Below are 14,770 nucleotides of genomic sequence, written 5' to 3'. Positions count from 1 at the left end.
AGTAAATTATGAAGTGCACAAGAAAATAAGTAGACCTAGAGTCCAATGAGTTCTCGTGAATAGGAAAATGGCCAGATATTCTGAGGCAACATAAGAGTTTTAGCTCCATGTGTTTGATCAGCAAGCTCACCCATAGGTGCCAGGCTTTTTGTTCATACTAGAAAAGTCTGACAATAAATGGCTTCCACAAAATTTCTATTGCCATTGAGTTGATACTGACTCACAGACACCCTATATGTAATTTCCGAGGCTGTAAATCATTATGGGAGCAAATAGACTATCTTTCTCGTGCAGTTCAACCAGTTGGTTTGAACTCCAATTTGAGATTAGCAGCCCAATGCCTAATCCACAGAGTTCCCAGGGGTTTGTTCTATAAGATGCTCAAAACTCACAGCCATGAGTTGATTACAACTCGTTGTGACCACGTAGGACAGGGTAGAATTGTCCCCGTGGGTTTATGAGACTCTTGATGGGAGTAGAAAGCTTTGTCTTACTCTTGAGGAGCAACAGGTTTCGAACTGCTGATCTTTCTGTTAATAGCCCAATGCACAAACAGTATGCCACTGTGTTAGTCTGGGTTGACTAGAGAGACAAATTTAGAGACACTCAAATGTGTGTAAGAAAGAGCTTTATATAAAAGAGCAATTGTATATTGAGACTACATCCCAGCAGAGTCTATATCAAGTATATAATTCCAATATTAGCCCATATGTCTGATACCCATCTATACATCCTCTTTAGACTCATGGTAAACATGCAATAACATAAAATGCAGGAAGATCACAGGCCAGTAGGTGAAAAGTCTTGAGAATCCTGTGGCCAGTGGAAGCATCTCAGCGCCAGCAGGGGTCCCCATGTGGCCCCACCAGCAACAAGGTTCTAGCTAGTTCCATATGTCTTGTCAGCAGGAAGAACTAAGCAGAGAGTGTCTCTTACCCCCAGGGAGGAATACAGGAATTCCTAGAATCCTCAGGAGAAGGCCAGGGCCACACATAGGCCTCATTGGCTGTGACCTGATAGGCAGGCTAGATTCCACCCCTTGGCAAGTTGACAGATTGTATAACTGCCACAGCCACCAAGAAAACCAGATGGAGGTCAGTTCTATTCTGTCAAACAGGAGGCCACCATAAATCAGAATAAACTTGATATAAGCAGGGTGTTATCTTACATTTTCGCCAAATTAATGATTCTCCTATAAACTATTCGTGTCATCAGAGAGAGTTTTGATAGTGTATATGTGAAGGCTTATTATTGTTAGGTGCCTCTGAATTGGCTCAGACTCACAGTAAACGTATGTCCATGAAACGCTGACCACTCCTGAGCTACCGTCACAATCAGAGTTATGCTTGAGCCTGCTGTCACAACCACTGCTTCCTCCCATCCCGCCGAGGGTTTCCTCTGCTCCTTAGAGCCTCTGCTTTGCGAAGCATACTGCCCTCCAGACTCTGCTACCTCTTGATAGCATGTTCAGACATGTTTTACACTGGTACCTCTTGACAACATGTTTATGTGAGATAAAATTCAAAAGACTATTCTGGTTGTACTATTTTCAAGGTAATGTGTTCATTTTCCTGGCAGTCCACAGTATGTTCAATATTCTAGACCAACTCAATAATTCAGATGCAACAATTCTTTTTCAGGTTTCCTTAATCATTGTCCACCTTCCACATGCATATGAGGATATTGCAAATGAAATAGTTTGGGTTAAGCTCACCTTAATCCTCAGCATGACATCTTTGTTTTTAATAGTTTTAAATGGTATTTTGTGTTAAGACTTGCCAGTGCAGTGCATTATTTGATTTCCTTATTGCTGCTTCCATGAGTGTTGATTATAGATCCAACGAAAATGAAATCCTTGTCAACTTCAATAATTTCTATATTTATCATGATATTGCTTATCGGTTCAGTGGTGATTTTTTTTCTTTATGTTGATTTCATAATGAAGTCTGTAGTTTTTCATCTTCATCAGCAAATACATGAAGTTCTCTTTGTATTCAGGAAACAAGATGGTGTCATTGACATATTGTAGGTTGTTAATGAGCCTTCCTCTAATCCCAAACCTCATATTGTATTTGGAGTAACATATGTAGATCATATTCTGGGATTATTTACTCAGAATACTGATAGAATATGTGTGGTACGAAGATACGATGCTGTGATAGTTAGATTTCCTGTCAACTTGGCTAGGGCAGAATTCTCAGCGGTTTGATCGTTAAGGTACACTCAAAAAAACTCATTGGCATCCAGTCAATGCTGGCTCAGAGCACCCTCTGTGGATTTCCCCAACTGTACCTGTTTACAGGAGTAGAAAATCCAGTCTTTCTCCTGTGGAGCTACTAGTGGTTTGGAACCGCTGACTATGCAGATCGCAGTCCAATATGTAACAACTACACCACCAGGGCTCCTTGCTAAAGTATAGTGAGGCCTACTATAATGTAATCAACTCCATAATGGAATGTAACGGGAGCAGTCAATCAATTGTAAAAAGATTATGGTAGAATGCAACCCCCTGACTCATGTCAGAACCCTCGTGCAAGTGAAAAAACGTTTTCTTGGGGGTGTGGCCCACTTCCTATATAAGTATACACTGTGGGAAAGTTTCTTGGTTTTTGTTGGGTCTGGTTCTTGCATTTGACTCATTTACCTCTTGTTCTTCAGTTTATTCTCCAGTCTTGGTTTTCAATCTTTAGGTCTTTGCACATTTTTAATATTATTTTAGTTTGTCTTTCCAAGCTGCCAGTTGAAGGAAATCTTTTGTCCAGCTCTTTTGCTTCATCATTGCTTTAGTTCACTGTAGCCACTTTACGTGCACAAGCAGGTTTCAGAGTTTCCTCTGATAAATATTTTTATCTTTTTATTCCTGGCTTTTTAATACCCTTTCACCTTTATTAGGTAGGATGTCCTTGCTGTCATCCCACAACTTTGTTTTAAATGATTTTTTCAATGTGTCAAATCTATTTTTGAGATTATCTCTAAATTTGATTTTTTGTCTTTATTCCCTATAGCTAACAAGAATTTCAATACTTAGTAGATGACAGATAGCTTGGCTACTCTGGCAGTTACATAATCTTCTGACCACTTGTGAAGGAGTGGAGTTTAGCCTGTCAGTCAGACTACAGCCTGATGATCTCATTTGGGAAACACAGACAGATATGAATAGCTCACTAGAGGCTCGATACAGGCTCACTCCCTATAAGACATTCCTGTTGACAAGGCACATGGAGCTACGCTGATAGGGCCAGAATTGGAGGAGCTACGTGGACACACATCATTGTTGAGATGGTTCTTTCACCACTGGATTCACAAGACTTTCCACCACTGGCCTGTGATTGCCTGCATGCATCATCATTGTGTGGCTGTGTGAGTCTGAAGAGGAATTTACAGACTGGTATCAGACATATGGGCTAATATCAGATTTATGGACTTGATCTGGACTGGGCTGGAATGCTTTTTTAATATACAATGACTCTTTTCTGTAATGCTCTTTCTTATATACATATGAGTGTCTCTGGATTTGTTTCTCTAGTCAACCCAGACTAACATGGTACCAGGAGTGGGGTACTAGAGAAACAAATCATAAAAATGAAGAGTGCATGTTTGTTTGACCTCTGCCCAAGAGGTATTTTTTGGGTAGCCAGAAGTCAGATATGGCCATGTAGTTTATCATGTTGTTTTCTGAAAGAATATGGGAAGCTAAAGTTTTATTCTTTTGTTTGGGGTTATTTGTGTGAAATGTCAGAAATGAATGTGATAATTGTACATTTTTGGCTCAGGGGATAAAATCATCCCTTGAATTTCTCAGAGCTGCTTAGTGAAAATGTCTGACAGAATGTATGGTCCTGGCTTGAGGCAATACAGTCAGAAACCTAAAGCCATATTTTATATCAATGGAATAGTTTAGATGAGGATTGAACTTGACTATTTTAAGAATTGAATTTAGGATCTGACTCTACTTTGTTTATGCAGATTTTTTCAGGTTGTTGTTATTGATATAATGATTGATAGAAATGATTATTGTGAAGTATGACGATAGAGATTGTATTAGTCTAGGTACTTTAGAGAAACAATTCCACAGAAACTCATGTAAAAGAGAGAGTTTTATATAAAGGTTAACTGTGCATCAAGAAAACATCCCAACCCAGTGCTGCCCAAGCTCACAAGTCCAACATTCACCCATCAACCCATATGTCCAACACCAGGCCACAAAGTCCTCCTCCATCTCAGAAAGCAAACGCAATGATGCCAACGGCAAGAGGAAAGCCAAGTCAGTAAACGTGTAAACATCTCAGCACTGGTAGGGGTCTCCACACGACTTCTCCAGAACCCAGGGCTGCATCAGGGTAGGTCCATGTGGCTTCTCCCTGGGGATGGCTTGCAGAAAGTCAGCCTTTCAAGCTGAAGCTGGGAACTGCTAAGGCAGCTGCACCCTGTTGCGACCATCACAAAGCGAGAGACCTGAGAACTAGAAATGCAAGGCTTACTGAGCCATTTATCCCTCTGCCCTTCAATGAATCCCACATGTGTTTATTGGCCAGGTTGGCACAATAAACTAAGTCAGAGATCTTGTAACATCACTTGTCTTCCGCTATTAAAATTGCATGCTCAAATCGGTTTAGGGCACACCTGCAAAGAAGGCTCTGAAAAGACAAGTCCTACCCAGTGTCTTGAGTGCTCATGATATTTGAAGGTAAAGACACTTGTCTAGGGGGTCATTGACAGATTGAAGAAAAAGCAGGAACTCTTTGGATTTTTGAAGTTTGAATTAGTGGTTTTTGTCAGAAGCTGGACAAAATCCGGAACCATGAAGAAAACTCCTCTCTAGTACTGAATGTTAAAGGAGCTCATGGGCAGGCTGATGCTTGCTAGGTGACCACTATTTGAGTGGAAGTGGGAGAAATGCAGCAATAAAGAAACAGTTGAGTTTTGCCACTGACACCCATGGACCTGATTTACAGGAACTAGAGGAGAAGATGACAGTGGGTTGGCTAGTCTGAAGTTTATAAAATAGTGTGGGACCTGGACCTATGGCAAGACTTAGCCAAGGGTGCTGGGATTGTTTGAAAATTTGTGATGGGGTCATGGTCTAAATGCAAGGGAACCAATAGGCAAGGCACACCAATAGGTGAGGTTAAATGAGGCAGCTCACATTGAGTTGACCAGAACCAGACCAGATGAAGCAAAAATATTTGAGCCTGTGAACTGGTGCATATTGCTGCAGACTGTATGGAAGGCCCGTTCTGATTTGACTTCGCTTATGGATACGGACAATCCAAGCTTCCAACTGAAATGAAGATTCTTCACATCAAAAAATATGATTGTCTCCTCAGATCACTGGGTTGATGTAAGTGGGCGGTAGAGAAATTGGATAACCAAAATAGGGGGATAAAGACATAAATTAGTTGACTTACAAACTTTCATAGGTGGGAGCATATATTTATAAGATTAAGGTGTAGATGTTACTTAACTGTAATTGTTAGGCATAGAATATTGTGTGATTCACTTAGAGAATATTGTTTAAATATGTGCTTTGGCACATATTGAATTGTGTGCATTTTAATTCTATATTGTTAAGTACAGATATGATTTTATTATTGTTTTGTTTGAAAATTTTATATGGCCAAAGAGTTGTATGAAAGTGACCAGTTGGCAAGGGGTGGTCTGTGGCAATTACATAATCTCCTGTCAACTTGTGAAGGGGTGGACTTGCAGTCTCAACCAGTTCACAGCTTGATGACCTCATTTGGGAAGCACAAATGGAGATAAATAGTTCACTGGAGGCCAGATACCTGCTCACTCCCTGTGAGTCATACTTGTTGACAAGGCACATGGCACTATGCTGATAGAGCCAGAGCCCTAGAGCTGGAGAGCCACATGGATACCCAGGCCAATTTGCGATGCTTCTACCACCATTGGATCCACAAGACTTTCCACACACTGACCTGTGATCTTCTTGCATTAGGCATCTTTGAATGGCTGTATGAGTCTGAAGAGGAATTAACAGACTGATGTCGGACATATCAGTTAATATCAGACTTATGGGCTTGATCTGGACTGGGCTGGGATGCTTTCTTAATATACTATTACTGTTTGATGTAAAGTTCTTTCTTATATACATATGAGTGTCTCTGGATTTGTTTCTCTAATCAACCCAGACTAACACAGATCATTTTTAAAACTTACGTTAATAATGTTGTAAATTAAAATAAATTGAAAGAAATAATTTGTTCTTCTTGTTTAATAATTTTGTACTTTCACTTTAATTTTGGCCTGAACTTTGGTTAGGGGAACATAAGGCCAATCGTTCAACTAGTGATTCTCTGGGGAATTTCCTTTACCCACAATATTTAATGATCTGTTGCAGTAGTTTAGTATCTAGCATATGCTTTTATAGGAAGGCTTTTCTTCCGGTGCTTCAGCTAAATTTAAAATTGGAGTCACTTTGTTTTTCATGCTGTGTAATAAAATTCAGATTGGACTCTTCCATATATTTTTCTCACAATGAAAAAGTATGATAAATTTTTTTGATGATAAAAAGTGAGGGTGCTATGTAAGTGTCATTTCCAGTAAGTACTGAATAATAACATATACAATGTATATCCCCAAAATAAGTCATCTCATATTCTCATTCAGGACATTGTCACAATGTACAAAGTAAGAATAAGATTGTTGTAATCTTAACAATATTAGATATAAAGCTAAAGATGTTAGATCTTTCCATCCATGTAGTCGGCATTGATGGTAGTATATAATCAATCTAAAAGTATATGCATTATAAATTTTGAATATAGAAGGACAATGTAGGAAGATATTATTTTATACTGCCATTTCAGATAGTCTTCATTACATAGAACTTTTCTCTCTCTCTTTTTTTTCTTCTGAATTTCTCTGCTCAAAGCCTGATTTCCCCAGACTTGCACAATTTCTGTCAGAACATTCTTCCTGACCTAAAAACACTACTTTTCATAACTCAAGTGGTTGTAATGTCTCCAGATTTCTAACAAGATAACATCCAGATAATTTTATTATGCAATTTCGTTCATAATACAACTTCTACCTCATTGTTCACACTGTTCGCATTCATCAGTAGATCTTGATCCTCTTACTTTACAACTGAAGATTATTTAAGCTACGCATCAGTCATCAAAAAGAAACGTGCTTTTTGAAACTGATTTTGGTAGCAATTGAATAGTACTGCTTGATGTGATGGAACTATGGTATGGTGTCTGGATTGGCTCCTCCTAAAAGGGGTTGAAAAAAGAAACATGATTTTTTCTGAATTATTTCCTCATGGAGATATATACATTTGAAATGATATTCATATTAATCAGCATTTGTCCCTCCCAAAGGAGACATTGAAGTTATAGGTCCTGAATTTGCAAATATGACTCTCTGTGAGGAAATCAAAACTTCTTTAAAGTATTTAAAGGGCCTAGTGGCACAGTGGTTAAAGTGTTGGTCACTAAGCTAACCATTGATGGTCTGAACGCACAGGAAGCTCTTCTAGAGAAAGATCTAGCTGTATACTACTGGTGATATACTATCTTGTATCCTTAATATGTGCATGCCTGGTCTAGATCTTCCCAGAGAAATGCATTAGAAAGAAATTTTCATAATAAATAGCATAAAAAGTTAGAGATTTTTGTCCACCTAAAGATACATGCTCCCTCCTTGGAAACATCCAAGCGCACTAGGTTCCTCTAGAGAAGATTTGTTTAATGGATAATTTATCATTCTGAAGGAGAGGATGGGCAGCTATATTAGCAACCTATAAAGCTAAGTCCCTTGCTTTAGGGTTCCTCTCTTATCATCAAAACCAGTATATGGGTAAACAAATATGGCTTTCCAATTAACGGTCCGATAGGAATACATAATTGGTCATCTACCCATACGTTATTTCTAAGATCTTTTTCCGAATGTTGCTGTGCACAGATGTGTGGGATTTGAGAATAGGGGCAGGGTTACTTATTACCAACATAAGGAAGTTTCAGAGAGTCCATGGGACTTAATGGACTTAATGGAATTAAAAGACAGTGCAATTTTTCATGAATGTTTTGAAGTCCCTTTATATACTATGTTGCCTTTGAGCCAGGGTCTAATGTTTGTCTATTAGTACATGCACATAGAACTATTGCTGATTAAGTTATTAGATTGGCCATAGGTTAAAATAGCAGCCCTTCCCACTTGCTGATGTGTTATGTTTGCTGTTTCTGAAGGCATAAAATTATGTTTATAAACTCAGAGCCTAGCACAGTCTCTGAAACATAGTTCATGCTTAATAAATATTACTGAGTGAATGATTGGGCTACTCAGTGAAGACTCAAGGTAGATTTTCATTGATATTCCCGGTATCAGTAAAAATTGTGAATATTGCTGAAGTAGATCAAAAAGAGTATCATAGCTTTGCCTACTACATCCTTAGGCGATATCCACAGCTTTTTAATATCTCATTTTTTAAAACTAATAGTTAAATAAATGATACTTAGCCATGTTAAAGCTACTGAAAATTTTCCTGTGGATATTGATCTGCCTTGAATTTATTATTATCTTCATGTCATCATTCCTAATTGTCTATATATAAGTGTGAATTGTTTGGATTTCCCTTTTAATTAGTTTAAATTTAATTGCGCAGTAAATGATTAATTTCATAGTTTTAGGTGGCTCAAACCCTGGCCAGTCCGATGAACAACTTGCCGTCATGCCTGGCTATTGGCTAATAACTGAGACAGACTCTGAGCCCTGGGAATACCCTCCCTGTTTACTCTATGCTTGTATGCTTGAGCCCTTGAATAGATAGTTTATAGTAATGACAATATTTAAGATGAATGCCTATTTTGGTATGCTTGTGGCCTTGGGCCACATTTTACCACTTTTTATCAGATCTATATTAACAATATGATTTGCCATGATTGCTTGTCTTTGCTCTGGGGACCTGGAGAATAGCCCAATTCTGTCACATACTCACTTCATGCCTATGTGACTGACTCCCAATTAAAAACATGGACGACAAGACTCAAGTGAACATCCTTGGTTGGTGACAGTTTGTATGTGTTGCCACACATCATTGCCAAAATCATGTAATGCACTTATGCAACTCCACTGGGACAGGACACCTGGAAGCTGTGTCTGATTTACCTTACATCTCACCCTTTGTGCTCTTTCCCATTGCTGTAATAAACTGTAAGGATGAGCCCAATAGCTTTTCTGAGTCCTTCTATCCAACAATCAAGGCTAAGGCTGAGCCAGTCTTAAGAAGTTGATATGCAAAAATATTGTTAACTCCACACTAACCAGTGAGAGTATTTAAATATTTTATGCATTTTAATTTCATAATGTATTAATGTTATAATATGTAAACTTGTTTAGAATATGTAAACTTTTAACACCAGTGATGTATCCTAACATCATGAAATGTTATTTGAAGACTCTCATTGTGCATGTATAGGTGTGGGTATTTATATGTGTGTGCACATAGTATGTATCTTATTTCTTTTTTTAGACTTTACACAATTTTTTCTTCTTTTGAGTTTTCCAATTCTATAGATCTCAAAAGAAAAATAATCACTGCAATATCTAGGTACTCTGGGTTTTCAGATTTTGTAATCCTTGAATGCTGCTTGGGAAACACACACACACACACATATATTATATATATATATATATATATATTTTCTAGTCTTGACTAATCATCTTCATTTTAAGCCAAAGAAATATCATTTTAAGCTTATGAAATGCTTAAAATGAGCATTTGCTACTATACCATTTTCCAAAGAATTCTGATTATTACCGTTATGGGAAATTTCCTATGGACCAAGCCATACCAGTGCCATGACCTGACTGAGTGCCCAAAAGGCATGGCTGTTTGAACAGCTGCTGGGAAGTTTCCTGCTGCCAGCTGCAGATATTTTAAATAGTAAACTTATCTCCAGAAAATTGTGAGGTTACTTGTCTACAACTCTCTTTAAATACAAGACTGAAAAAAGAATACTTACCCAAACTTTTTTATTCATAACATGAAATTTAAGAAAGTACTTTATCACTTCAATTTTACAGATGTACCCCTCTATATATGAAAATTTGAAACACAAATATATAAAATAATAATTATTTACAATACAAAAGAACAACAAATGAAGACCTATTTTTAAAATAACTAAGCCATTATTTTATTCAGAATGTAACAGCATACAATCCAGGATGCATCATTGCATTTACTTACCGTGCAGTCCTGGTCTCTTCCAATCTGTGACAATTCTTCACTTTGTGCTCGCCTTTCATGACCTTGGCTAGTTTGAAACGTATTGACTATATATTTTATAGAATATGCCTCACACTCATATTGAAAGATTATTTTATAATTAGATTGATACTATTCCTTACCAGAAAGAAAAGTGCAGATTTGATATAACTCTGTTATCATCTCAGGTAATGATAATGGCATGTTTTACTGATGATGTTCTTTTTGATGGCGTGGCTAAGCTTTTCTTCATTGCAAATGTAATTGTTAGATCTTGTTGTATTTGTTTATGCTTACTGGGACCCAAAGAGCAATGTAGCAAAATGCCGTTCTGTCTTGTGTCATCCTTACAATTCTTGTTATGTTAGAGCTGATTGTTGCAGCTACTGTTTTAGTCCATCTTGCTAAGACTCTTCCTCTACCTTCCAAGTATGATTTCCCTTTCCTGGGAATGGTTTCTCCTGGTACATTTCCAAAGAACAGGAGATGAAGTCTTGTCACCTTAGCTCATAAGGAGCATTGTGTTGTGTTTCTCTCAAGACAAGGTTTGTTTGTTCTGACAGTCCATGGTACTTCCAATATTCTTCAAATCTGTAATTTAAGTGCATCAATTCTTTAGAGATCTTCTTTATTCAGTGTGCAAATTTCACATCCTCATGTCCTTTCTCAACTCTACCTTTGTCCATTTAGAGTTGTGCTATTAAACACAACTTTAACCACGAGTAGGTGATGCAAGCCCACCAGCTACTCTAAATGAGTCCCTCTCCTTCCATCAAGATTCACAAAGCCTCCAGAGCCATATGCAGTATCATGCTGCCTTAGAACACTCCTTAACAGTGGGGTTTGTATTTTCCCCTGACAAGGCCCTCAGTTTACAGTTGTATAGTTGTTGTTGTTGTTAGGTGCCATGGAGTCAGATTTTACTCACAGAGACCCTAGGCACAATAGAAGGAAACACTGCCCAGTCCCGCACCATCCTCAAAATTGTTCCAATACCTGAGCCCATTGTTGCAGCCACTGTGTCCGTCCATCTCACTAAAATCCATCTTATTAAGGGTCTTCTTCTTTTTCACTTCCCGTCCACTGTACCAAGTCTTTAGGGACTGATGTCCAAAGTAAATCAAACTAAGCCTTTCTATACTTGCCTCTAAGGAGTACTCTGACTGAACTTCATCCAAGACAGGTTGTTTGTTCCTTTTTAGCAGTCAATGATATATCCAAGGCTCTTCTCTTAGCACCTATTCAAATTCAAATGCATCTATTCTTTTTCTGTATTCCTTGTTCAATATCCAACTTTCACATGCATGTGAGGCAGTGGAAAATACCGACTTGGGTTACTTGTACTTTAGTCCTCAGTGTAACATCCTTGCTTTCCAATACTCTAAAGAAGTTTTGTGTAGCAGATTTATGTAATTCAACATGTCTTTTCATCTCTTGACTGCTGCTTCCATAAGCATTAATGGTGGATTCAAGAAAAAATATCCTTGATAACTTTTATTTTTCTCCATTTATCATGATGTTATCTGTTCGTCCTGTTGTGAGATTGTTGGGTTTCCTTACATTGAGTTTTAATCCATACTGAAGGCTGCAATCCTTGATCTTCATCAGCAAGGGCTTCAAGTCCTCCTCACTTTCATCAAGCAAGGATATGCCATCTGCATATCTCATGTAATTAACATTCCTTCCCCTAATCATGATGCCACACTATTTTTTTCATATTTTCCAGGTTCTCTGATGATTTGCTCAGCCTACAGATAGAACAAGAATGGTAAGAGGGTACAACCTTGATGCACATATCCTGATTTTAAGCCACACACTATTCCCTTGTTCTGTTCTTACAATGGTCTCTTTATCCATGGACAAGTTCAGCAAAAGCACCATGAAGTGTTCTGGAATTCCAATGTTTCTCAAGGTTATCCATAGCTTGTTATGATCCACACAGTCGAATGCCTTGGCAGAGTCACAGAATACCTTCTGGTATTCTCTGCTTTTGCCAAGACCCAGCTGACATCAGCAAATATATCCCTTGTTCTACAGTCTCTTCTGATCTTATCTGAGCCCCTGTCTTTTGTTTGTTTTTTAATCATTTTTTGGGGGACTCATACAACTCATCGCAATCCATACATCCATCCATTACATCAAGCACATTTGTACATTTGTTGCCCCCATCGTTCTCATAACATTTGCTTTCCACTTGGGCTCTTGAAATCAGCTCCTCATTTTTCCCCTCCCTCCTCACTTGCCCCTCCTTCATGAACCCTTGATAATTTATAAGTTGTTTTTATTTTATCATATCTTACACTGTCTGATGTCTCCCTTCACCCAATTTTCTGTCCATTCCCCAGGGAGGAGGCTATGTGTAGATCCTTGTAATTGCAGCCTCCCTTCCTAGCCCAACTTCACTGCACCCAGTGAACGGATGTAACTGTTTTTGGATGATTTTCAGTGAAGCAGTAGTCTTATGAGTCAGTTCTCTGATTTAGGTGATATCAGCTTTCAATTGAGTTAGAAAAGAATGAACCCATTGTTTTGCCTCATGTAAGACTTGGGAGCAGGTTATAAAAATTCTCTATAAGGTATAATATATCTCCAGGTTTTTTTACTCAGTATCCTGGTGGGTAGGTGCTGTTGTAGGTGCCATTGATTCTATTTGATTTTACATTGACCCCATGTGACAGAGTAGTACACGCCCATCAGGCATTATAGGCTTTGATCTTAAAGAAGCAGACTGACAAGGTCTTTACCCTCTCGTTGCTGGGTGAGATTGAATTAACTTACCTTTTGGTTAGAAGCCAGGTGCTTAACAAGGGCTCCTTGGAAGGTGAATATTATTCTTTATTTCAATGAAATATTTGAATGGAGAGGGCTTATTTTGTCTGTGAGATGATGAGCTAGTTCATAGTGCTATTTTACATTTGGCTTATGCAATATGGGTACAGAGGGAGCACTCAAGACTGAATTCAGACATGCTTGGCATTCATGAAACCCCTGATGCTCATCTCTAAGCAGGTCGTGCTCTGCCGGATGTGGTTAGCACATCCCCTCATCAGGGGTTAGAAGCCATGCTTCATTAGGTAGCTCTCACTGCCTTGGCTCGGCTCTGCTCTCCTCACTAAAATGCATGCAGGCTATCTAGTGGCTCTGATTCCTGAGTGGCATTTATATGCTCGATTTAGAAGAGTAATGATAAGGAGAGTGATCTTTAGAATATATTACAGATAAAATGCAGGACAGTCAAGGAGACAGTCCCCAGATCTCCCCAGAGCCTGTTTGCAGAACTGGAGTATCTTTAGAAATAGAATCACAGATTCAGGGGTCTTACTGATGTTACCCCCATGCAGCGTGAAAGCTCTTTAGCAATCTTAGAGTTAATTGTCATGGGATTTAGGATGTGAGCTAAAGAAATGACTTTGGAATCAATATTCTTTCTCAGAAATAAGCTAAAATTACCTTCAAATGGCAGCGAGTATGGTGTTGGCATGGGAAAGTATCGCTGACAATGTGGGCAAACATTGGGATAGGGTGGTAGCAAAAGGGTTAAAAGCCTACTCCTATGAAGCTTGGACAATGTGATACAGGACAGAAAAACAAAGGAGGGAAAGAAATAGATGATGACGAAAATGCTTCTTTCCTTATGGTTTCAGTAAAATACAATCATTATTTTAAAAAGATATTTAGAAGTAAAGCAGAATAAAACTTATTAATTCTTCATTAATGAAGATAAAATAAGTGTAAATATGTTGCATTTATATTGCCATTTCCCCTGCAGTTTTTGATATATAAAGCGTGCTGGAGTGGCTCAAATGGTTAAGCGTTTGACTTCTGAAAGCTTAGAGGTTCAAACCCACCCGGAGGCACCTCAGAAGTGTATATAGATTAAATCGTACAGCATTTGATTTGTGTGAAGTTGTGGTTTACAGTGGAAATTCTAGCTCCATTCTGAGTCTTGACATAAATTCAGACTCCATTTACATTCTTTCTTATTAATAAATAGCAATCTGGCAGCTTTTCCCCCAGTCAGAGTGTGTTTGAAAATAGATGGCCACCAAGGGTCAGTCCAATGAAGGGAAATACTGCCCTCACGTTTGCAAAGAACTTTACGGAGCTTGTATGCTCTCATGAAAATAGCATCATGTCCAAATGTTGGGGTGCTGGCGGCTGTAACTCAGGCCTACATATTCATGAACCACACCCCAGGAGTTCAAAGCCCCAGAAATAACCCTGCAAGCTTATTAATTTTAGAGTTGTGTATACAGCCCCCACATGGTTATTTCTCCATGTGGTAGTACTACTCACAACAGTGATACATTGATTGGTACCCTTATCATGGTTTTGTAATAATCTTCTTTATTTTTCAAATTGGCTTCATGGTTGTAAATTCATTGTGCATCATTTTGATCTCATGCCTGTGGTATCCCCCATCCATATAATTATCTTTGTCTTTCTCTAGCTTACAGCGTTAATGAAGTCATTTCTCTAGATTATGTTTGAATGTGAGATCTCCCACATCCCCCCCTCTGAAGAGAAGAAAGGCCT

The sequence above is a fragment of the Tenrec ecaudatus genome, chromosome 17 (genome assembly GCF_050624435.1).
Source record: "Tenrec ecaudatus isolate mTenEca1 chromosome 17, mTenEca1.hap1, whole genome shotgun sequence".
In the NCBI taxonomy this organism is placed as follows: Eukaryota; Metazoa; Chordata; class Mammalia; order Afrosoricida; family Tenrecidae; genus Tenrec; species Tenrec ecaudatus.
This window is presented reverse-complemented; position numbering follows the sequence as displayed.